Source organism: Gymnogyps californianus, chromosome 16, assembly GCF_018139145.2.
Source record: "Gymnogyps californianus isolate 813 chromosome 16, ASM1813914v2, whole genome shotgun sequence".
Lineage (NCBI taxonomy): Eukaryota > Metazoa > Chordata > Aves > Accipitriformes > Cathartidae > Gymnogyps > Gymnogyps californianus.
Window position 1 is genome coordinate 11,642,821 of NC_059486.1, and position 27,164 is coordinate 11,669,984.

A 27,164-nucleotide genomic window follows, 5' to 3' on the forward strand; every position below is an offset into this window, starting at 1 on the left:
CTATAATGCTGGATGCAATGATGTCCTGAAGCCAAATATATATTATTATATATACTCCAAAGACTTCATTTGTTGGCTGTATTGTCCAGTATTGTCCTTTCAGAGGAAGTTCCACGACGTGGATAGGAACAACAAAACTTGCTGAAGCCAGAAGGTTCTTTGGATCAGGTTTTCCTTGTTGTTAATGATTATTTGTAGCACTTCAGTTTCTGTAATAATTTACTTTTATAACCTAAATTTCAAGTTTATAAAAAAGCATGGTAGGTGTGAGGGTAGTGATTCTGAAATCCAAATAAGAGAGGAAAAAAAAATATTTCTAGTTTTTCTAGCAAGCACACATGAAAGGGAAAATCCAAAAAGCATTTAATAAGCCACTGTTCTCAGTTGCCTGTCAATTAAAAAAAGCCACAGAATTTCTGTCTTACATGTTATTACACTGAAACAGGAGTAACACTGGGACATGAAGAGTGCCTAAGAGAGGCCAAATTCTTGTTTTTTCCAAGAGGAAGGGTGGTTCTGTGTTAGGGGCCATATATAACCCTAGTTCTAGGCTTGGATCTGCAACAGATTTTCTAAATTACTGTAGGCAATTCAGCTAATTCTCTAAGCATGAACTGCCCATCAGTAAAATCAGAATGATTACATTTCTGCACTCAGCAGAGGGTTCTGAGGATAATTATGTTAAAATTGGAAATGCAAGTATGCCTAGACAGATAACTATAATTTTCTGCCACAACTGAGGTGGCTTGGAGGTTATACAGTCCATCCCAAAAAGAGTTGGTACCAACAGCATCCCAGCCATAGGTCCACAGGGAGAACAAGTCAAAAGAATATCCTTAGGAAAGGTGGCAAAAATTCTGAAATAATATACATAACTTGGGCAAAATTTGAGATATGATCCCTTGTGGCTTTGCATCTCTGGATTTAGGTCTCTTTGCAGTGTCTCTTTAAAAAATATATTTTGCCCCAGATGTCAGGGCACTGAGTGCACTAATATAGGTCTTAATTGCCCTGACCAGACTCACCTGGGCCCCCCACCCACACCCTCTGCCTATGGCCCAGGAGCTCCATTTAAGCTCAGGCCTGAGTCTTCAGTCTGTGTAAGCTATGTTGTAGGTGTACCTACCTGTAGGCCTGTCTCTGCCTTTGTTTCCTAGCTGGAACTTGGAGCTATGCTGTAGTTCTGTCTCTAGTCTCACCTCTGGTCCAGCCTCCTGCTGTTTCTCACTGGACTCCCTGCATGGACTCTGGACATGATTCATCATCTTGCCCTGTGTGGAGCTGTTGAGGAGCCATGTTATCAACTCCTGGTTCTGTGTGTCCTCCTCAGATCTTGTGGGACTGCACACTGGTTGGTAAGGATGTTGCTTGTGTTGTGATCTTTCATGGCTCCTGGATTTCCCTACTGTAAAAGCCCTGCTTTTGCTGCTCCCTGACACCAGATCTGGTGTGATGTGTATATATAGTGTAACTCTATTAAATGAATCAACTCACATCAGATGTAATCAAGTCAATTGAGCAATTCTAGATCTACATGAAGATCCAGCTTTGTATCTTAGATTTTTATGTCAGTTTAAAATGTTGAAGTGGCCAGTGGTTACTTCAGAGGATGCTGTCAAGCATGCCGTATTAGAATCTTTCCTACCATACTGCAATGAAACAGCTGTTATCTAATGTGACATTGAGTGTTACAAAGGTGCTTAGTGATGTATGTGCATGTGATGTATGTGCATAACTCCATTAGCACTAATGGGAGTTAATGGGTATAGCCTACTAGAAGAGAAGAGGTTATTTCTCTAAGTATCAGAGACTAATAAAAATGACATTTCAATTTGGATGTCCAACCTTCAATTTATGCAGCAAGTGCTTCAGATGAATCTTTTGACAGCTACAGTGCCATAGTTAACTTCAGGCTCAAATGGAATTGTTTATGCTATTTTAATAGCTTATTCATGTGATTTAAGACCTCCCTTCCCTTCTGTGACTGTAGAGGGAACATATTCACTTGCATTTAGAAGTTTTGTTTTGTTGGTCTACTGTATTACAGAGTCATATGTGTATCAACTTAAAGGGTTGATTATCTTAACTCACATATATACCTAATTTCTTGACTTTTTTTTTTAAACAAAATATTTTAATCATGATAGATGGATAGTTTTCTTGCCCCTTGGCAGAACAACCTGGATTCAGTTCATGACAATTGTCAACGCTGTGCTTAATCAACAGATTTGTTAACCAAATGCAAGCAGTGCTCAGCCACTGAGAGCTCTAAGGGCTGTAAAAGACCCAAATTATTTGATGGCAGTAGAGCTAGACAGATGTTACTGAGGGCAGGAATTGATTTGCATAAACTTGACTTTCAGATGCCAAAGTGTAGAGCTAGCAGTTTCAATCAAACCAAACTGGAAGCTGCTGGTGGGTGTCAAAGATGGCAAGGTACTGTCCCAAACTCACAGGAGATCATGAAGAGTTGGGTGTTCTTCCCCACTGGCATACTGCATGCCGAGGAGAGTCAGGATAATGTTGATCATTGGAACACAAATCTACCATGTCAGTGTTCAACATTACCACCTCCCAAACCTGTCCATTCAGTTTAATGGAGGAGCAACCATTAATTCATGAAGTCTCTTTGAATTTCACCTTGGTCACTGTGGTCTGTTTACGCTGTGGCATACTTAAGAGTCTTACGTCCGCATGTATGCATCCTGCCTATATCTTTACTGCAAGGCAAGGTGCTTTGGATGTGCCCTGTGTCCTGGTTCCAGAATTATTGGAACCTTAATGGAGTACACCACAGCCTTCTTTCTGTCTGCATGTCTGGCTCGCCTTTCAAAGGAGCCCAGGGCAAGGAGGAAGGTAGTGCACATCTGGATCTCAGGGTTCTGTATCATCCAACTGAATAACTGATGTAGTGCTTGAGAGTTTTACACTTAAATACTTCTCAGGTAACTTATTTTTTTTAAATTCCTGAGCAGTGCTCTTAAAGGATATTGCCTCATCAGAAAAAAAAATGAAGATTTACTAACAACCAAAGAGGATTACACGTATCCTATTTAATTCTCCTTGATGTTTCTCTGACCTTTGCTGATTTTGTTTACCTAACAGGCTTCTGTGAAATGCCAGTTCTTACAGTTAACGCCGTTTGTATTAGCCGTTCAGCTAATGAGAGTGCTTGGTGTGTGATTGTATTGTTGAGTCGCAGCTGCCATTCAGACAACAGAAATATCATTTTCCAAACCGGATATGTAGCCTGAAGTAGCTAATGGATTTTGTGGTGCAGTTTATGGATTCGATTATTTTAGCATTCATGACAGTAACTTTTAATCACTTTGATTATGATTATTTTAGCACTCATGACACTAATTTTTCACAGCATCCTCTGCAAAACATATCAGGGTAACTATTCTAAGGTTCTAAATGTGGCCATTTCTACAAGAGAGAACAGCTTTTGGAGTATCAGGTCTGCCTTTGTGATTCCCCCTCAGGAATTTGGACAGCCCTTGGACTTGTAGAGGGTTATCTTAGGAGAATAGTTGTTGAGATCTCTGTTCTTTGTGTCCAGCTATGAGTGTATCCCTGATACACTCATTGCCTGCTCACACCGAGTAGTGCTATGATCCCTGGATAGTTCCAATGAATATCAGCAGGGCTTCTTGAGGAGTAAGACATTATTTAACATTACGGTGGCAGAGTAATCAGGCCTACAGGAAGTTAATCAGCATTACAATATACCTGAAGAACTGCCTTAGTTAGACAGTTCTCTCTCTCGGACATTTCTGTTTGACTTTTTTTTTTTTTTTTAATGCAGAATGCTCTTGGTTGAGGAGATGGTGCTTTGTAGGCAGATGCCTTATATCTGTTGGTTTGATGGAGGTAGTTACATGGATGAATGTTTGACTCTGAGGTGGTGTTCATGAAATTGATAGTTATATATGGACATTTGGGCTCAGTTAACTTTGACATCCTAATTGGGAGTGACTGTAACCTGTGTCATAAATTCACCATCATGATGCTACTACTGGAATAGCTGTGGGACACAGAAGGCAGGACTGAAATGAAAGAGAACATGTTCAAGAGTTGCCTGTGTGGTGCCTGCAGTTCCTACCATTGTTCTCAGCTGATGTCCATTTCAATGAATGTGTTAGGGACTAAAGCATTTCTCAGAGTGAATAAAGGGGATATAATCTAATCCTTAGAATTTTTTCTGTGTCCAATGTATTTGAACAAAGATTTCCAGTTATGAGATCAGATATATAGGGCTAGAACAGTGGTTGATGTAAATCAGTGTAGCTCTGTTAATTGTGGATGGGATGGAATTTTATTTTAACCTAGCACCACACTTCGCGCAAGGGAGTGAATGCAGCTGTGAGAAGTCAAATTCAAGCAAGCAATAGGGATGCTGTTTCTCTAGTCTAAGTAAAAAAAAAAAAAAAAAATCTAAATATTCAGTTGTAGTTGAACATGATGGCATGTATTATGAAGACATTGTGCCTTTCATGAGTCTATGTTAATATGCATGCAGAAATCAATCAACTTAAACATGATTTACTGTTGTTTTTAGAACAAGCTGTTAAAGGTCTCTCTCTTTTCTTCTGGTAAGTAATGTAAATGAGCAGAATATTAAATCCTACACTATATCCATTAGGAAATCAAGCAGTTAAACAAGTGTGAGTGGTTTAATCCTCAGAGCAGTTTAAAAGCTTTTCCATTATGTTATTAACTGCACATTAGCAAAGAACAATGCTTAATGAAAAAAGCCTTCAGTATCCCAAAATACACAAATCTGCGTAACACAAAAATGTTGGCATGGCTTCAAAATATTATTGAGTGATAGCTGCATTACAAAATTTATATAGGACCTCATTAATGAAACAGCCAGAAGCTATGAGATCTTTTATGACATGAGGTTGGCAAGGTGGAATGAATAACTAATTGTGATCAAATAATGCCAGGTAACTTCAGTAATGCTGATATGGTTTTTTTGGTAAAAATTTTTTTGTAAAATCCATGGTGATTTTCTTTTAATAGATGCCTACACATACATCTCCGTTAAAAGACCGCTCTGCTTACTGCTGTAGGAGAAGGCTTGGTTGCAGTTCTCTGAGAGAATGTGAGCAGAAACTTGAACCTGTTTCCCATGTTGTGGGTACATGTCCTACTCAGCCTGTCCATTGTAGAATGAGATTTTCCACACCACCTAAACAAGTAGCCTACCTTATACTATCTCCAACAGCAAATGTGTAGGGGACAACTTCAGGGGAAAAAGACACTATAGAAATAGTCTCCCTCTCAATTCAGTTTTCCAGAAGTCAGCTTTTTAGAGATGGTAAAAGTTGAAGTTTGTGTAAAAAAACATGATTCTTAATTGCCATGTATGGCCCAACCCATCATTCACTTATAATGGGAATGCAGTAGTATGTATAATATTTATTCTCTGAATTATTTTAAATTTTTTTCAGCAAAGGAAAACCCCTTCAAAACTTTCCATATGGATTTGATTGGAGCTTTGTGAAATGTAATATTCTGGGAAAAGACAGAATTTGTACTTCCATCCCTCATTACATGTGTTGGTTAAAATGATGATTGATACTTTATACTTTTGGAATGATTGGATTCAATGTAATAGTCTCACTAGGAAGAAATACTAACTCTTTCTTCAGGTAAAATTAGCAACAAAATCTCAAATTGTGTGCACACCCATCCATATACATACACATGCTGTATTTTTAATATATATATACATATAACTCTGGCATGCATGGCCACTTATAAATCACAGAACCACACATAATAGTTGAGGTTGGAAGGGACCTCTGGAGGTTGTCTAGTCCAACTTCCCTGCTCAAAATGGTTGACAAGGTTCTGAGCAACCTGTTCCAGTTGGGTTTTGAATATCTCCAAGGAAGGAGACTGCAAACTCTTTGAGCAATCTAATCCAGTGTTTGATCACCCTTATGGTAAAAGGTTTTTCTATGTTTAAATGGAATTTCCTGTATTTCAGTTTGCCCATTGCCTCTTGTCTTTTCACTGGGCACCCCTGAGAAGAGTCTGGCTCCAACTTCTTTACAGTCTCCCATCATGCGTTTATACACATGGAAAAGATCCCCCCAAGCCTTCTGTTCTCTAGGCTATGAATAAGGTGGAAAACTCAGGTAATGCTGAACAGGCTGAATTTGGGCACTTGCACAAGTCACAGTGGGATCATTTTTTCTATCCATGAAAAGCAGGCTGGCTGCTCAGCCTTTTGCAAAGAATGGAGCTTGGGGAGGTGGATATACTGCCTAATTATTGATTTAGCCCTTGGAAACACAGCAACACCTTTTATACTAGGAAAATGGTAATTTGCTGTTGGCCTATGGTGATGTATAATCAACATTGTACTCTTGGTTCATCTGAGCAGTACGTAACACAGGAAGTGGGAAGCCCCAAACTGATTGTGTTGATAGTGCTTTCATTGGAGAGTGGAAGCTTGCCATCCATAGATCTCAATTGAGGGAATGAATTGACTTAAGCATATCTTTGTAGTTTTTTCCCATAAACAGGCTTGTTGCTTGAGGTTTTTGTTGCTGGGCTTTCTCCAGTCTGTTCCTTACAAGTTGTTTGTAATAAGAGGTTGAAATCAGCATGTTGGTATACAAAAAAAAGGGTAGTTATCTCAAAATGGAAAGAAAACACTTTTCTACCTGTATACCACCTCTCCTACTCCTGGAGCAAATAGTACTCACAAAAAGAGTACATGAAAGAAGTGAATGCTTCAGACATCTCATCTTTTGAATTGTTCATTCTGTAACAAAGTGTCAGTAGGACTGGAGTAGTTCGGTGTTTTCATGTTTGGCTCTCCTGACTGACTTATTCCCCAGTTTGAAAATGTTGGAGTAAAAGGCAAATTTTATAAAAGATGTCATCCTTATGCATACAAATGCTTTATTCTCTGCTTAATTAGAAGAATGCAATTAGACCCTTTACCCTTCTGAAGAAGAGAGTGCAATTAGTGCCACAGGGCAATGGGTACTCAGTGCAGGACCAAGCTCTGCAAGTTTCACATATGCCTTCCAACTATGGTGCCTTTCTGGTTGCCTCTGAAGCCTTTGTGTCCCTTAAATATACATTTGTGTTCAGTTTCGTTTGTTGATTCCTATGGTGTTTATTGTGGTACAGATAGGTCATGTTCATAGATCACTGAAGTCAACAGGAGTTTTGCCACTAGCTCAACAAATTTTAGCCTGTATTAAAGGTTCATATTAAACAGTATTATAAAGCTATTTAAATAATGCACCTGACAAGCTCTTAGAAGTAATCCTTTGGCAGAAGTAAAAATAATATTTTACACTGATTAAAATAATATATTTGAAAAATTAAGGTCACAAAAAATACATCTGGGGTATTTTTCTTTTTGCTCATTAAACTATGTAGTTCTCTCCTGATATTTATATTTTTTTCAAGTCAAGGTAAATTTTCTTTGTAAAAGGAAATTACTGTCCCTGACAATCTTGTTTTGAAAAGTTATTGTTTAGATTTTGTGCTCATAAAAGTGACATAGCTATCACCAAGGAGTCTTTCTGCACCTCATTCATCAATTTTAATCCTCCATTGCATATCCTACATCCACTTCTCCCCTCCACCTACTTCCTACTCTAATAGCTGGCAAGAGAAACTAGTGTTTCATATTAAAAATACCATCCCTGTGGAGAAATGTTTGAATGTACTCCTAGACATGTGCTTTTTTTTTTTTTTGCAGAATTAGGGCATGAAAAAGGATAATGAATGTTAAGCAAAGTTAAAAAAAGATTTAAAGAGAATTAAAAGACAGAAATGTAAGATTAGGTTGAACTCACACTTAGAGAGATTAAGACACTTTCATTTGTCCTTTGATCTCATTTGTGTTGCTGTAAAGATCTTTAGGGTCAATGCTATGGAGGATTATCACTGTTCTAAATTATTGTTCGGATTTGCAGTAATGGATTACATGCAGAAAAATGGTCTGCCATGGAAATTGCAAAGATACCCTACTCATTTCAGCCTCCCATTTTAAATTGAGGCTACAAATACCAGCAAATGCTCTCTACTTAATTAGCCTGGAAGAGAAATCTACCACACTATGTGAACAGAAGTAATTGTTTTCTGCTTAGCTTACAGGAGTGAAAGTTATGAGAAGTTACCTGGTTTCATTGCACATGGATAGAGTATAATCCAAGGTCTGTAGTGGAGGAGTAAAATTTCTGGATAAACACAACCAGTGTATCTGGCTCCCTTTTATAACCATTGCCCTGGTGAATTTCACCTGTGAGAGATGGAAGAACTTCAACATGTTTCTCACAGGAAAAAAGCTGACAGCGGGCTGTGTCCTGACCTGCTGTGAATTGGCAAAATGTCTCTAAATGGAGTCACTTACAACAGCTTTCCATCTGGCCCAGCTTTGATGGCCACAGATTACTATAGAGATACTCCATTATTTACAGAAGTGACTTCTAGGCACACAGGACAACTGACTATAGGAAGAAGTCATCTTTTTTTCAGTCGTCTTCTATCACTGTGCTGATTTCCTCCCCTTTCTTACTTTTTAAAAGATATTCTGCCAAAATTTTCCTCATCTTATTACTTAAATACCTGTCTATGCAATATGTAGTACAAATTATCTAGTCTTCACCTCCTTTTTATGATTGTATTCCCACCTCCTTTTTTTTGATAATAGCTCAAAAAACCATGTGATATTATCTAGCCACTGAGCAGGCTTATTTAATGGTATACATTGCACATTTTGAGGCCATGAAGCCATAAATTTAAATCCCTGGCAGGATCAACTTGCCCTTCATCTTTCAGAGGTAGAGAAATTGAATTCCATGCAGTTTAGTGTGCAAGTCATTTGGATGAGACCTTATTAAGCTAAGGTCCTGCTGGTTTTGTATAGGTATTACAGATTCCATAACACTTTCCATCAAGGTGGAGGTTTGCTTCAGAGCCCTCAGCCAAATATTCACTCCTTGTCATACAGAGTGCCATGTCAAATGGTTACGTTCCTTTCACCCTAAAAGTGGTGTAATTTATAATGCCTGAATAATGATGTGGGTTTCTTTTAGGGGAAAGCTCCTATAACTCTATCATTCCTGCAAAGACTTGGTGACCTGCTTAATTTTATATGTTGCCAGCACACCCAAAGTGACTCGTCTCACTGATTTCTGGATGAAAAACTCGTGTTCTTTCCAAACCATTGCAAAGAATTAAAATGGGTAGTGGCTGTGGTTGCAGTGTCAGTACATAACTAAATTGCAGTAAAATACAGGAAGATGCACCAACTGATGGAAAACTGTATGAAAGTATTCCTAAGTACAGGGCAGACCAGCAGGAACTAAAATTAATAAGTGAAAACAAAGGTGACATCAGGTTGGCAGGCTGAGTGCTTGCAACTGGAAGCAGTCACACTCAGTGGGTTTACTTGACAATAGCTAAGGCTTGTATTTCTGTTGGCAGGATCATGATAACTCAGTACAGTGTAGCCTAACAGGAGTCATAGGGGTTTTAGGTTTTTTTTTTTTCAAAGGGGGTGGAATAGACCATATAGAAAAATTAGACACCTGTTTCTAAAATGGTCAGATAATACCTGTATGTGGTAACACTAACCAACCATATAGTGTTGCTTTATCTACAAAAAAGTGGAAATAGGATATTTTCTGAACAGCTAGTTGGGGCTTTGATACCTGTTGTTTGAATTGAGATAAGCAGGGGTAATGTCTACTGATCACCTCATGAATCAACAGGAATAAAGGGAGGTTTGCAACTCATTCTGGGTGCTTAGCACATTTGGGGAAAGGTAGTGTATTTCTAATCTGTTTAATGTAATTAACAACAACCAGTATAAAATAAACAAATCTTATGTTCTCTGTCTTTAATACAAGTGAAGCTGTATTTTATATGTGAGCCACAAAGGGACAGGGGTGACTAAAATTGCTAGTCTTTGCAGTAAGTAATCAATTTTATTCTTTGAGCATAGTGGTATGTTTATGAAAATGTATACTTTTTTAAATATGCCATGAAAAGTTTTATAAAATCAACTATATCCTATAAAGCCCAGTCCTTTAGTACTTACTGTCACAATTAATGCCATGGAAGTCAGTATTTTGTCACAAGGACACAGTAAGTGATAGTGTATTTCTCAACCATTCCCTGGAGCATCTATGTGAGGAATTATGGTGCAGGGAGATACAATTCTCTGCCTTTCCTTCCCCATTGTTTCTAGCAGGTTATATTTGCAGTCAGTGACAGTGTTGCAGGCTTAGGTTGATTCAGATGAGCTGGTATCTTGTATATCTAGATTCCAAATTCTCCATGCAGTTAAGAGATGTGGGGGGTATATGTGGGGTTTTATTCCTTTGCAGAAACATGCAGGCCAGATCACACTAGCCCAGCTGAACTAGTATCACTGAAATCAGTGAATCCCTTTCCCTCTGTAAGGAATACTCCTGTGAATTAGCCATGTGTTGTGGTTTAACCCCAGCCAGCAACTAAGCACCACACAGCTGCTCACTCACTCCCCCCCCCTCCCCAGTGGGATGGGGGAGAGAATTGAAAGTAAAGAGTAAAACTCATGGGTTGAGATAAAGAGAGTTTATTAGGACAGAAAAGAAGAAAATAATGATAATATGACAATAATAATAAAAGAATTAGAATATACAAAACAGGTGATGCACAATGCAATTGTTCACCACTTACTGACCAATGCCCAGTTAGTTCCTGAGCAGCGATCCGCCCCTCCCAGCCAACTCCTCCCAGTGTATATACTGGGCATGATGTCACGTGGTATGGAATATTCCTTTGGCCAGTTTGGGTCAGCTGTCCTGGCTGTGTCCCCTTCCAACTTTTTGTGCCCCTCCAGCCTTCTTGCTGGACTGAAAAATCCTTGACTTGGTATAAACACTACTTAGCAACAACTAAAAACATCAGTGTGTTATCAACATTCTCCTACTAAATCCAAAACATAACACTATACCAGCTACTAGAAAGAAAATGAACCCTATCATCCCAGCCAAAACCAGAACACCATGGTAAGATCAGAGCCTGCTTTCTTTTTCTTCCAAGTAATTCTGAATATCCGTGTTTTCTTTAGTAAAAGATTCTGGCTGAAATGAATTAAAATTCCTACCTCATCCATGTGCTATTTAAAATAATTTTGATTTAAAAGCAGCAACTGATTGGATCCTGCTAGATTTTCTAAGCAATCAGTATTATACTTTGTCATAGTTTCTTCCCCTCCCCAACTTAAAGCAAGGACAGCTAGTGAGTGTGCAAGTCAGTCACTGTCTTCTCTTAACAGCTGTATGCCTGATAATGATTGCAGTGTATAAAATTCATATCACAAGCAAATGCACAGAACAGATTGGCATAATCCAACTTTGAAAGGAGCTGGAAAGTTTCCAGATAATATGAAATTTTTGTGGGCACAAAGTTTGTCAAGATAATATTTTGAAGTCTCTCAGGGAGTTAGGAGCTAACTAAACAATGCGCTGAGAAAATACTGATCCCCTGTCCTACCTTTCTCTGACCTTGATCTCTGGCTGAAGTACTCAAACCATTAAAAAGCTGATAGGTAGACATGTGATTTCATTTTTCTTCAAACATTTAAATTAAGAAGCAGTATATGGACAATTAATTTGCCTGTATACACTTCTATCTGGATCATTACTGGAGACTGAACTGGAGATTTCCGTTTTCCACAAGGTCCCTCCTAGCTGTACTGCAAGAATATAGCTGCTAGTTGAATCAATGAAGATGTCTAAACTCTAAACTGCAGCAAAATGTGAATGTAAGGGTGGTGGCAGGGTGTGAACTACAAGTCTTCTGAATGTTACAGGTCTTTGTGTATGGTCACATAAGGGGGTGGCTAATATCAGTTCAGCTGTTAGCATAATGTGAATTAAATCTATTTGCATTTTCTTTCCTGTTGAACTATAGAACTAGCTTGTATCAGTTACCTTACAGTTGTCCATTACACACATAGAAATGTAAAATAGACTGAAAAATTACTAAACCAACCCAGAGGACAACGTTAATGGTGCCTAGCCCTTATAAATGGGAGTCACAGACTATCAAAGTTAAGCAAAAAATGCCTTATGGTAGCATCATGTATTTGTATTGCAGGGCAGAATAGTGCAAGCTTTCTTTGATCTTACCAGCATCAGACAAATTCCATTACATTTCCCTTTTGTGTTTCAAGAGCAACTTTTCATGACAAACCAAACCAGGAAAGCAGTATTTATTCATAATTCCAGCCTGCTCAGAGGTTTGTTGTAAATAACTTCTTCAATTACCAGGAGATTTTGATATTCTACTGCTTCTAAGCCAGCTTCTGAAGATGACTTGGAAACTCACCCTCAAACTACATAATCCATTATTTATCTTCTGTTTGTTTAAAAAAAAAAAAATCTCACCAACACACCCACACCACAGAATAAACATGCCAGACTTGTAGAAAGGTCATTAAGCTTTTCCTGCCCTTTGAAAGCTTTCATGTTTTAAGTGTTTTCCTGTCTCCTTGCCTGTTACTCAGGGAAGTGCTGAGCCTAATGAAGAGCTTATTGAAGCTTTTAAAGTTGTCCCTTCCAGGTTGCTGTCAAATCACCTGTTCCACCTTCAGTAACAGGGAAGCTGCTAAAAAACCAAATATGCTAAGGTAACCATTGCAGAACTGAAAGAAAATGGTCAAGATTTTATTAATACTGACAATTTTATTTTACCTGATGGTCTGGAGATTTGGGCAGTCTCCTGCCAAATACCTCTTTTTTTTTTTTTTTTCTGCCATTGTCTTGTTGTAAGATGGCTGCTTATGATTCTTTTTTTTTTTTTTTTTTTTTGTTTAAACCAGAAAAATCCACTGGAGATCTGATTGTGTACTTAATACATCAAGTATGATGGATCTCCAACTGAGAGCCTCTTAATTCTACCATAATATAAATAGCAATTGTTCAGTGTCTATCCAGGAAAACATTACTTGCAAATTTATCCTGATAGGTTTATAGAGCGGCCTTCTAGGAATCAAATCTTTACCCATATCTAATGCTTGCAGCATGGATATAAATGCAATGAAATGCATTTTCTCAGAAGACAGTGAAAAATAAATATTCTCCTAATGAGGTACTTGTATTTGAGAAACTCTTTCTTCTCCTGCATGAAGAAATACCTCATTGTTAATGTCAAGCTCTGAGGGAGACAGATGTCTTTAAGGTGAGGGTTTGCTGACTTCAAGGTACTGTTTATTTGTTTGGAAGATTTTTAAAAAGCAGTTTTGTAAGTATTTTTAAAAATGAACCAGCTGCATTTTCTATTTCTAGTGGTTTCTATTACTCATACAAGTTGGTCCATCTTTTTCCTTTGCTTTTGGCAACAATAATTGAAAAAAAACCAACTTCATTCCGCCACATGTTGTTGCCAAGATTTGTGGCACATGATTGAGGGAAGAGGAAGGAGTTACTGATTTTTTTTTTTTTTTTTCCTTTTAATAATTAACCCATGTTGCACTGGTAGAGCCGGTGATATCTTTCTGGTTATGTTTTTTCCTCAGGTTTTCAGGAAGGGCTTTTTCAGTGTTAGCCAAGAGACAGGTGCCCTCTTTCTCAAATTTGGAAAACCTCAGAGGGAAACTCTAGTTAAAGAAACAGACTGTAGAAGAATGGGGAAATGTAAGAAGACATGAGGCTAATTCCAAAAATCTTTCCCTTCTTTTGTGCAAAACACTAGATTTTGGGGAAAATATGGGTAGTACTTTTCTAAAGGGGACCTGAAGAACAAAGGAATAACTTTACATTTCTTTCTTACCTTCACTAAAATATTGCCTTAAGCTGCTTTTGCCCAAAATGTGGTGATAATTAGAGGCATCCAAAGCATGAAGTCATTACTGGATTCAGGGTCAGTGGTGCCCCTCTGACTAGTCAATGAACTGCCTTTACTGAGTACCTTGGCTTTTGCAGCTTCTTAATTTTAAAAATGTGCAGGAGTGTCTGCACTTTTCCTCTTCCATTTTCACAGAAGGGGCCCATGCCTCCTCAGGAAATGCAATTGTCTGAGTAAAATCAGTGGTGCAGTCATTCATCCTTTGCAAATGCAGTGGATAACTTATTTGTAATCTTCAATAACAACAGATCCACAAAAGGTGCTGAATACATTTTTGAGTTTTCAGGCTACAGTAGTTGTTTCTTTGCTTTTATAATTTCATCTCTTTGTGGTAGCTCTTGTCCACTGTATTCCTAAGATATAAATAATTCAGTTGTATTGATATGAATTAGTGTGATTTTTTTTTTTTTTTCAAACCCAATGAAATGTGAAACGAAGAAACAGTTAATCCAACACAACACTGTGCTTCCTTCATAAAAAATGAAGGGGGTATTATGGATGGCTGCCATAGAACATATGAAATATCTGAAGACTTCTGTTCTAATCTGCAGAAATCAAATTGTGGAAACAAGAAAATGTCCCAAATGCAATGTGAAATTAGAGCTAGGCTGGTGATATATTCATAATTACTTTGGCTCAGGGAGCAGGGCACAGCTAAGTCAAGTTTATATAGTTTATAGGCATAGTCTTTAGACATCAACAGGCTTATCCTGATACATGCCACTGAAGGACCAGCTCCAGTATGGGTGAGATCTCATGTTGCTGGGACTCTTGTCTTATTGCAGTACTGCTTTGTTTTCTTACAGCACTTGAAGTTATTTAGGGGCAAATTGAGTTTTCATTTACACTGAGGTAGCCTGAAAGCTGCAGGGGTACAATGGTAAAAATGAGTGGTTATTGATCAAAAATTTCTTTGGGTCTCACTGAAGAACAAGCTGAAACACAACAAGGCATTTGTTTTTAAAAAAAAAAAAGAAGGCCTGTGCATTGAAAGAAGTAACTTGTAAAACAGTTACCAGCACTATCTGGTACTGGGAAACAGATCCTTTCAACTCCAAATTACTGTATTGAATCCTGTTCATGTTTATAGTTACTGTAAGTTGTCTTCCTCTCTGGTGGTCAGCTGGAAACAACCAACTCCTATGCAAGTGGTCAAACATTACCAAAATTGCGTTGTTCCTATTAGTGCTAGAAGTAACAATGAGAGGGCAAGAAAGCTAGACTCTGATCCTGAGGGTCAGTGCTGATGAACAGGGTGGGAAAACTGCCCTGATCTACCTTGCACTGAGGGAGAGGACAAATGGAGGAAACCAGCATTCAAGGCTGTCATTGTTGCACTTCCCACCAACATAAGATGAAAAAAAGGCAAAAGTAGCAACTGCAAACTATGTTGAAAAATTTATGATTTTACATGTTGCATCCTGTCCTCATTTCTACTTCCTTTTTGCTTTTTGACAGTGGCATAGCATCCCACACAGTAGGATTTGGCCCTTGAAATAATCAGTTTGGTATGCAGAGATGCTCTGTGATGGGAATGAACGTGGGTGCAAGTACTGAAATGGGGCACTATTTTTCACTACCTCACCTCATCTAAGTAGACGAATTCTTCAGTCCCTCTGTCCTATCATCCTGATGAGCTGTACCACCTGTAGGCTCAACAGCTATGTCACTAGCTGCAAGTTTGTTACTTACAACTGGCTGAACATTGCTGAAATCAATGAAGAAAACATTCCTTTTACAAATAAGTATCTAATCAAGGTTGACTGAAAGTAAAGTAAAAGGTAAAAAAACCCACAGTTTTTCTTCAAACTGAAATGTTATAAACTAAAACAACAAACAAAAATAAGTCACTTTAATACATTTTTATTTTAGTATGTTTAGATGCTTCAAAGCAAATGGAACTGTATAGGAACAGAATCAGACAGTGGTCCATCTAATCCATTATCCAGAGAGATACTTCTAAAGAAGACACAAAATGTTTCCCATATAATCTGTTGTTTGCGGTGACCATGTGTGTTCGTATCATATCCTCCCTTTGTTAATGTCCATAAATGCGTATTTGCTCTTTCTTACTACTGTCTTCTATAAAAAACACAGTTATAAAAGAAGAATTTCACTAACAAGACCTGGAAGTTGCAGTCATAATTCAAATTCTCTCTGCTAAGGAAGCTGAAGTGCTTTTCTTTTTCATAAAAATTTTAGACTATTTTTGCTTTTTTGTCAAGTGTTTCCTTTGTCATGAAATACCCATAATTGCTACTTACTCTTGTTGCTGGATTTTTTTTTTTCTTTTCTGATAGTAACAGTAGAAACTTTAATTGGTTTCACCTTGTAGAGGGAGTGACACTTCTTTCCCTCCTTTTAACGGATGTATTTGTCAATTAAATAATTTTGAATATTTATTTGGGAAGCAGCTCCCAGCTGCTGTTTATTGTGCAAATGCAGCAAGTTATCTTAGGCATTGTAGTGACAAGTTATCCCCCCCCTTTTTTTTTATTCTGTTTTCAAAGAAACTCAGCTCTGTGTGGAAGCTGCAGGGCTGCCCATGTGAAAATGGGCTGTGTATTCCCTGGGAGGATTTTTGGAGGGTCAGATCACCCCACTCCATGTATGTCTGCATAAAGAAATAGAAAGGTGTAAGAAACTTTGTCGGTGTTTTTTGCCTAGGTCAGATTGTAAATGTTTGCAGGTTGGCTCATAGATGCAAATTGCATGATATTCTCTCCTCTTTCTGGATGTGTCTGAAACAGCCAAAGTGAGGTAATCAGTGAAGAATTCAGCGCGCTCTGCTCACAGGCAATTTGCCTGTCGACTAAGGAGTGGTTCCAAGTTGTTTTTCTGGTTCCTTTTTTAAGTGGAGCTCTTTTGTTCTTGCTAGAAAAAGATGAAAAGACTTCTCCATTTAGCCTTTGTTTCCACTTTGCTAGAGAGATCTTACTCTGTTAATAAACAAGGATTTACTTGACTTTATAGTCACTCAAAACTCTAAAATTTGGACCATACCCTTCAAAATACTCCAAAAGAGGATCTGAGAGAAGCGTCATTAAAATGAGCGTAAGACCAATGGGCTGGAAAGTCAAATTAAATAAAAATGAATCCAATTCATAATCAAAACAGTGCTGTCTTTGTGATTTACCTGCAGTTCATCATCAGGAATGTCTCCTGTTCAGCAATGCATATAGCTACATTAATAACATTGTCTGCTGCAAATTAATGTTGCTTCTTGGTTCCAGATTATTCATCTTTATGTTTTGATCAACTGTAAAGCACAGAATATTGGATCCTATTGTATTTCAGCTCTTCCATCTCTCATGTTCCTTGTTTCCTTCTCCTCCCACCAGTTGTGCACATCCATCTAAAAGTGGAATTGTTTCATACTAAAAATAAAATTAAAAGGACCCGAGGGTTTTGGCTTCTGTTGCACTCACAATTGTTCACCCTTTCCAGTTTTGTGAGCAATCATCATCTAACACAGAAGTGAAGTCAGATTTCCTAAAAAGAAAAAAAAATGCTTGATGACAGAATGTGTTTTCCTGTAAATCAAACAGATGGAGTGAGACACAGTGATTGTAATGCAGGGCTGACGTTCTTTTACACTGTACAGTCATCTAATATTGGTTGCCATAAACACTATAAATCAATGCACAGTGTAACTGTGCAATGCAGTTTAAAACACCAGACACTGAACCTGATGCAAGATGCTAGCAATAAAACATTTACCTCTACCTCAGTCAGTTGTTTACCGCTTGTTTGCTGGCTTTCTAAACTTTCTCATGGTTCACACTTGACATCAATTGGTATGGCAAAGGGAGCATAAATGAGGAGTGAAACAGACTTCCTAGCCATTGAACTTGGTCAAATAGTTTCTGGCAGGCCATGACTGAAGCAGATTGTTTTCACTTCTTAAGGCAATTTCAATATAATTTTTCTTTTTTCTTTGCATCCTAGAAATAATTTTAAGAGAGTTAGTGTTTTGATGACTGGCATTAGAAATTCATGTGACTTAAAGTTGAAATCACTGACTACTCATGGCTCCTAATGTTTCTGTGACATTTTTCTTAGGAGCTGGATATCTCTCATCTGCAATGCCTAGGAGTGAATGGATGCCTCTGGTTTTTACTGGGTTTAGAGTAACATTCAGGGGTTTAGACATTCATGAGAGGCCCAGGTAAAATTTTTTATTTCTCATCAGTGTTAGGCTTGAGAGAACTGTTTGTTGTGTATGAATCCTCTACACTGTTACTTGTGTGACTGGATTTGACTGTGCTCCATTCGTGATCTGGATGTGAATATCAGCAAACTCTGCTGGGGAGCATGGAGACCTAAAAACAGTTTGAGAATGGTGATAGCTCTCTGAAAGATAACAATAATAAAGTAGCAGAGAGGGTTCTGAAATCCAAGATGTAATGTACCTCAGGAAAAAGCTGAATTGAAGTTTGTGTGTCTGCTGTCTTCCCTTGGCTTCTAGACTTTGATTCTCTCTAACAAAGGGTATTAACAGCTTTAAGTAGAATAGTTCTGTGATGACCTGTGCTATGAAGATCCTATCTTCTGTTCTGAGCCCCAGATTTTTGTTGCTGTTCTGAGCGTCCTTCTCCTGGAGAAGTGACATTTAGAAATATCTAGTCATTCAGGTGCTTCCTTACACTGAATTAAAAGCCATGGAGAATATGCTAGTATTGGTATGTCCTGTGAAGGTACAAGATATCGGAACTGTTGTGGAGAATACAGCAGATTCCATTTGCTACCATGTTTCATTTAGCTTCCAAATACCTGTGGCTACCTGACCATACAAAACATGCACAAAGCAGCACTTAGTCTTGTGGGATTGGAGAGACAGTGCAAAACAGTGTAAACTCCTATGAGCCTGTTCCCTGGTCCACTGAATCACTATTGAGTCTTATCCTGAGTTCACTGGGCACAAGATCAGGCCCGAAATCCACAGTTTGTAGGTCTGCATTGCCCGTAATTACAGAGAAACACAACAGCTAATAAACTGGAAGATTAGTCATCTGAGTCACAGCAATCTCCTTTTTAAATTTCTGTCTCTTTTTATTGTCCCTCATCACAGATTAGCAGCAACTGCTAAGCAGCGGGTTTTTTGTAGGCTGCTGTTGTGATTTGTCAGCAGTTATTTTTCAAGCATTCTTTAAAAAAATAGATTATTTTTGTGTTTTCCAAATCTCTTTTTCCTAAAGCTGGGCAAAGTTCTTTTCAAGTGCTTCGTGGCTCCTTACTTTCAAGCTGTAAGACACTGACAGAGAGGAAACTATTTCAGGATAAAAATAGGATCTTTCAATGGGGGTCTGTCTTTAAAACAGTCACAGTTTTTTTGCCAGGAGAATGCATTGCAATTACTTTACCTTTCTTTTTAGTATTAAAATCTCTTTCTTCTCCTGTCCTCATATTTAAGCAGAGAGGTAGGGTAGCTGTGAGAGGTAAAGGCAAATAAAATTAGCTCTAAATACAGCAGCTATTAGTGACATGTTCTAGAATTATGACACGTGGGCAAAATAAAGCTGCTCAGAGTTCACTATTTGTCATCTGCTGCTGGAAGCCTATCTGTGACCTGATATCAGGGACTGTATTAGCTTATTAAACATCACAGCTAAAGCAGAGGAGGGGTGAAGATTTGTATTTTCAGGGTGAATTTTAATTCTTGGTATTGGATGAAAATAAGGCATTTCAAAACCAATAATTTACAAAGACAGTTTAGCCTTTACAATCGTTAAAAGCTGAATTATAAAGACAAGTTAACAATTGTGGAATTGTCTTAAAGCTGTGCAAAAAAATCCTTCCTGGCCCTCAGACCTAGTAAGAACTCAGATCTGTATTTCAGGGATTTGCACCATGCCTGGCATTTATCACTAGCTTAAGTTATTGTGGTGAAAATAGTTACTGTAACTTACCTTTTTTCCTAAATGCTCTTTACTACAAATGAAACACTACTATTTCTTTTAAAAGAGGGTTGCAACAAAAATTATATGATATGACATTCTTGAGCCTTGCAAATAAATGCTTTGGTTTGCCTGAAGTATGATATAAAAAATAACTGGACAAAATCCGAAGTAAATTAACTGCAGCATGATTTATTGCTCCAGAACTCATGAAAGTTGATTCAAAGATCTGAACTTTTTTGGTGCCAAGTGGAAGTGGTGGAAAATGATGTATACTGTCTCCAGATTACCATCTTTCCTGCTGGGTCCCTATTTTAGGTGCTGTTATTCAAGGTTCTCCTGCATCACTGTAAGACAAATGAGAAATTCCCCAAGACCTTCTATGTCCCAAAGTAGACGACCAGCTTTACATAAATCCTTCATCAAAAATGCAAGTCAACACTGAGCACTTCTAACACATATTCCCAATCTGAATACGCTTTGATTAGTTGCATCTTTGATCCCTATGTCACACTGTAGAATTTACAGGTGTAAATATTTTAGGATTCCTATTAGATTATCAAAACAAAATTTGTGACAGTCTATGGAGATAGCAAGATAAATTATTATTGTTGACCTGCTCTGCTGGTTTCATTATATATACATACATATATTTAGACCTTATTTAAAGTCCTTAAAATGAAGGAAAGTAATGACAAGAAAATGTGAAACAGCTGGTAAGCTCCTTATATATCAGCTGGATAGTTACAGTGTTGTGTATGCAGGTTTTGAATACAGAATGATGGTAATAGGTTTTTCATTTTACATCACAGATAAAAAAAAATCACCTGGTGGAAATGAATTGAAAAGATACATTAAAAATAAAATAACTCCCATGTTTTGACTTAAACTGACAAAAGCAAGGAGACTCAAAGACTGGCCCCCAATACTTTTTCACCTCGTTGTGAGCATTCATTTCACAACACATTACAGTGCATAGGATTGTGCTCTGCTCTAAGATCTTTTTCAATAGTTTAATACAATAGGTTGAGTTGTTAAAGATGGAGTGACAACTTAAATTCAGAAGTTCCTTTTACTGATTATTTAAAACTATCACATTTCTAACAACTTATTATAGAGTTTGATATATATTTAACTCTTCCATAGTACTTATGGTCCACAGCTATCAAAGGTCTTTAGAAAGAAGGATAAGTGACGTTGGGTTAAATTTTTGAAATGGGGTGAGATAAATAGGAGCCCCAGTAGCATTGACTTTCAGTAAGATGTGGATTCCTAAGTCACCAGATGCTTTTGAAAGATATAGCCTTTTTATTTATGTAGAAGCCAAAGAACTAGTGAAGTGACTTGCAGAAGGTTACACAAGAGAAATGGAACCACATCCCTGTTGTCTTGACTCTCAGCCCAGGGTTCCAGCAAGATGCTAACAATGCCTCTCTGCTGGTAAATGAAATCACGTCATGTACGTCTGTAATTTAGTTTGTTTTAGGCAGCTGGGCTCTCTGTTTGTAGAACAGTCATGGAAAAGAAAATCAAATTTCTTCCGTTAGAGCCTGGTTATATGAGGTTCTGAGCACTTCATCTATTCTCTGAAGTCAATGGTAGTTCTGTTCTATCCTCCTTTCATATCGGTAACTGAAGTTTTGGTATAAGGCTAGTTAGAGAGATGCCTGTTGATGGTCACCTTGAATCAGGCCTTATAATAACTAGGACTATTAAAGCAGTAGAAATTAAAGATTTCTCAAGCTAACTATGACAGCTACAGAACATTTCCCCAGCATACACATATTATTGAATATACATAACAGAAGATATGGTGGAAAGAACTAAGATTAATTAGATTCTGCTGAGCCAAATGGCATTTGACACACATTATACAATATCTGCATATGTTATTAAAACTATGAGTAAGTAAATGCCATTTCTCATTTCCATTTGCAGCATGGTCCATTTTGAAGCACAATAATTACATAGACATGACATCTGTGGGTTTTTTCAAAATGTCAAGGGATGCAGATTTTTATTTACTTGTGTTTTTAATCACTTCTTGTCCACCCTGTTGGTTACATGCCCTTGTGATTGAAGGAGCAGTGTTAAGTGAGGTCTGCATGCAAATTTTGTATTGCACAAAATTATCAAGTTGGTTTTCTTTCCCATTATGTTTAAATTTGTCTGACAAATCTGTCAGTTCATAACAAGTACTAAATTGTGACCAGTTTCCTTCCTCTCTTGCAGTCTTCTAGCCTATTCTCTCTCTTCCTTTTTGTTTGTTGGTATATGCCTCAAAATACCATTTTGGTATAACTTTGAATCCAACAGTACTTAAATGTGTGAACCAGCCATGTACTTTGAAAAATACGCTAAAGAGCACGCCATATAATAGTATTTTCCTCTTCTTGAGAACACGTTAACACTGATGTAATACCAAACTTTTGATGAGACTCTTCTGGCCTGAGGGAGAAGCTACATTTCTTCTCGGGGAATATTGGACCTTTGTTTGCCGTGCTCATCCACTTGGAGCAGAAGCAAATTACACTTTTTAAGAAATACCCTATCTTCTTTACACAGCATTGTTCAGCTTAAAATCAACACATTTCTGTTCTTAATGCATGGTGCTTATGGAATCTCCCAAAATGGCAAAGCACCTTTAGTCTCTGATTTAACCTATAATATTTCCTAGGTATGCATTTACTCTTCTGCTTCAAATTTTACTTACCTTAATGTGCACGAAAGCCACATAATTTGTACTCTGCTTGCCAGGTGTGAAGGTGAAATACTAAATTTAAGGGATCCTCTTAAAGAACTCTGCTCTCTCTTAAATACCACTGAGGGAGCTCCATCTCAAAGCCCGTAGGATCCATGTATCTCATATGAAAGTTTCAGGAGCTGCCTCTGAAGACCAAAAGAAATTAGACATGCCCAAGCAATGTGAATTAAACAACTGGTAAGAAAAACAAGCAAATTTCGATAGAGTTCTCCACTTTATCCAAAGAACACAGATGATCCTTTATGTGGACCGTAACCTGAGAAAAACGGGAAGACATGCACAAAGAAGGCAGATAATTCTTGCTATGAACTGTACAGTTAAAAAAGAAAAAAACCCCAACCTCAATCTGCAATAGGTAGTGTGCTGGATCCTTGTAGCCAAGGGATAAGCTGTGCTTCTACTGTTAGTTCTTAAAATTAGCAAAGGAGGACACATTGGTAAGGATGAGCATGCAATGTAATGACACTGCAAGATACCTCGCAGAGTATCAACAGAGGACACAGAACAGTGCTGGAGGAGAGGATTGTGTAGATTTCCTTGTGAGATTTTACAGGAGGTCATGAGCTGCAGAAAAGAAAGGAGTATATGCTTCACATGGCCTTCATCTCTGTCAACAGAGGACTGTCATTCTAGACATTTGGCTGGCTAGTGGTCAACACTAGCTTGATATGACAATACTACACTTGGTAACAAAGTGAAAATGGTGAAAAGCAAGTGCGCATTTTGCACAAAATTAGGATATTGGGAACAAAAGACTGATATACTAGAGGACTGAAAAATCGTGGTATTTTAGGAGTAGATGATTATAGCTAGATTATATTTGTAATTCGCAAACAGAATAAAGTCCAAATCTGTCATGGATGTATAGCAGTGCTTTTAAAAGAGCTAATTTCATAAAGCTTAAAATAATTATGAGTCACACTGATTTAGAGAAAGAATTAAGACTGAAAAATTTGAATAATTGGAGACTGTGTAAGAATATTTTATTAGATGCTATGCAGAAATATTTCCACAGATGAGAAATTCTCATATAATGATAAAATATTTTCCTATAATGGTGATAATTATGGCAGATGCTAAACAGCAGGCACTAAACTGTCATATTTAAATTGGCAAATCAGGTTAGGCTGCATCCTGGACTTCTAAGGGATTGGCCAAGAAACTCTGGGCCATTACTATTGATTTTCAGTAAGCCTTAGAATACCAGGAAAGGTTTACAGAAATGAAAGCAAACTAACATCATGTCAGTATTTAGTAAGTTTAGGGGGACAGCAGAATGAGGTCTCTCTTTCTGATACTGAGAGAAAAATAATGGAACTGATATAATATTTTATTAATTTTATTAGTATGATTAATAACTTAAATGAGAGTAATTAATGTCACTGAACAAAGGCTTATGGAAAGTAGATCTCACCAAATTAATTCGATAGGTTTGGGGTTTTTTTACAGTGTTTTACATGTTTGACTGAAAGCTACTCACTTCCCCCTGCAAGTCATTGAAAGAATTTAGCAAGGACTGTGGTTCATTCGCTAGCAGTCAAATGAAGGTGGTCTTAGATTTGTTGGGTTTTGGTTTTGGTTGGGGTTTGTTTTGTTTTGTTGTTTTGTTTTGTTGTAGAAAGCTTGGTATAATAAAAAAGCCACACAAACAAACTAAAATCAAACAAAAAACCCTAAGGGAAGCCCTGCAGACTGCATTCTATTTTAACAAAATGAATGGTCACACTGAGTTCTTCTAGCTTGCTTATCTGTGAAAGTATGGTAAAATTCTGTACCTGTGAATAAAAATAGCGGCCCTTCTGATGCCTTGTGGTCATGCTGTCGTCGTCGTCTTCAATCAACGTACTCTGTAGCACACAAGGAAGTTCATGCAATTCCAGTAGTCCTTGTGCAGCAAAGATGGGTAAATTCACATGAGTTTTAAGTCAGCAAATTGTTGATTACATTGGTATTTGTTACCTATGCTCTGTGAGCTACTAAAATAGCTAGCTTTTTTGTTTAGTCCTTACCTATCTGTAACATTCATGCTTTTCAATAAAGATCAAAGCTGCTTTTTGTGATTGTATATCAACACATGCTGCATAGCTTTGGGCTGTATTTTCTGTTCTGTCATAGCTTCAGGCTATTCTTAGTTCTCTTTAGCAACAAACATCACCTTTGACCAGATCAGGTTATCAAAGGGTCTACATATGGCAAGGTTTAAGACTGGGATGTACTCTCAAAAGTCTGCACACATGTCTCTTACCCTCTGCCCTTCCACTGTCTAAACCTATATGGAGCTGACTTCGTACAAAAGATAGATAATTCACCAGATAAGGCAGGTTGAAGAAAGGTGGAGGAAGCATTAACTTTTAAATTAATGTATTTTTCCTGTAGTTTCACAGGCAACAACTGTGGTCAGACCTAACTAGAGAGAGACCAGAAGAGAAGGCAAAGTCAAAGCCTAGAAGGACTGGAACACTGAGCTTTGTATGTTAGTTTATGCTATTACAAGACAGGATAGCGAACCAGAAAGTCAGACTGATGTAATATTTCATGATTGCTTGACATTATCGCTTGACACACGTGGTGTGATAACGATACTGTAACTATGTAATATAAAATACATACATAATATATAGTGTATATAGTACATCTACTGGAAAATGGCATTTACTTCTAGAACAGTCTCTTTTTTTAAAACAAAACAGTCTAGTTCCTACTTACCTGGATTTTTTTTTTTATATTTAACTGGATTGAAGCATTCAGAAAAATTTCACTGCAATCAGTCTGAAACAGAAATTTCTGTTTCTACTGACAGCGTAAGTATCCAAGGTGCAGATGCCCAGGCTCTCTAGTTGGTCTGGAGATGGGAGATCCAGCTACCCATCGCTTAGAGATCCAAGGGAGTTCAGCCTGATAGGAAGTCAGCAGACTGACTTGACTGTCTGTTCGTGTGGTCTCCACTCTGTGTTTCAAATAAACTCGCACGTTATCAGAGCAGTCTCACAACTTCTGACCAGCCTTTTTTCTTAGGGATAGGCAGCATCCATTTTTCATTCAGAAAAAACAGTTTAGTCTCTTCCTCTTTTCTTTGGAAATAGATGAGTTTAAGCCCGGCGTAATACATTTGCCAGACATTCTGGCCTTTATTCAATGAGACAGATCAATCCCGGATGAAGATATAAAATACCAGATTCCAAATAATAAAAACGTGTTTATATTTTGAAAAGTTTAATTTTGAGTGTTTAGATGGAGATAGGCAATCAGAGTTAGGAACTGGAATGCAGCGCGGAATTAAAATAAAAATTAATTCTGTTCCCATTTTTATAATTTTGTCTGAATAATATTTAATAAATTATATTTAATATGTAGCTGGAACATTACTTCTATTTAAAAATTGGCTGTAGAAATAAATCTTACATTGGTTTAATTTGTAACATCTGAAAACAGATCCTGACAAAGGTCACGACTCCAGTTTTGTAGCTCAAATATGAAACATCTTGTCCATCACTCTTCTTCCCACTCCTCTACCAGCCTTCCCTGAAAAACAAGGAGCCCTTAGAAACTTGAAGACAGTAAATACTTTTCACAGTAATCAATGATTGCTACTAGCAATATACACAATGCTAGAAGCTGATGAATGTTTTCTAATGGTGCTTACATCACATGTCAAATTCTGAAATTGTCATAGAATCAAGTTATAGTCTGTGAGATTTGCTGTTCTGAAAGTCCTTGTATTACTATGTGTGTTGGAGCTTGATTCTTTAGCTTCAGAGGAATTGCAAGAATGACTGCTTTCTTGTTTATCCAGGAAAAAAACCCTGTGACTACTGGGAAAAACATCTGGGAAAAATCTGTGCCTCAGATGAGTTCTGATATAACCACTGTGCCATCATCACCTACATGTCAGCTACTATGTGGCATTTGCTGAGGAATATACTATTTTAGCACATGCTGATATATATACGTATCTATAGGACTGTAGAGACACTGCCAACTTCTTGTCTCATTCTACCTCAGAGCTGACTTTTATTTCTGCTTTTTATAGGGTATATCTCTGTGCTCTATTGCTCCAACTACTTGTATGTAGTTAGCTGAAAATCACACAGTTAATACAAGTGTATCACCACAGATCATTATTGTCGGCAGCTCTTGGGGTACACTGATTAGTGGTTAGGCAGCAATAGTATTAATAGGATGTTCTGGATATTGCTGACATGCTATGTTTCCTTATAGCAAGACCTTTCAGACAAGGGAATTAGTAGCAATACTGGGACAATGGGTTGCCTGGTAATTGATGCAAATAGCTTGGTTAATGATTCTGCTAAACCAAAATGGCATGTGATTGTAATGGAAATGCTACACTGGTTGGAAAACAAGATATTAATTTAGAACATAAGGACAAGAAGAAATAATGTTTGGGGATTGAGTAAAGGGCATTCAGCTTCTCAAGGCTCATTTCCTTTTTCTGCAGTACTCCATTAACCACAAGATGCTATCATGATTTTTAATGACCCCGATGTTTTTGCCTCAACAACTTTGTCTGGTAGACAATTCCAGACACCTGTGATGGTTCACATGATTGATAGCATGTTTCTTTGTGCCTGCTTGGATTTCATTCTTTAATTTCACAGAAGAAA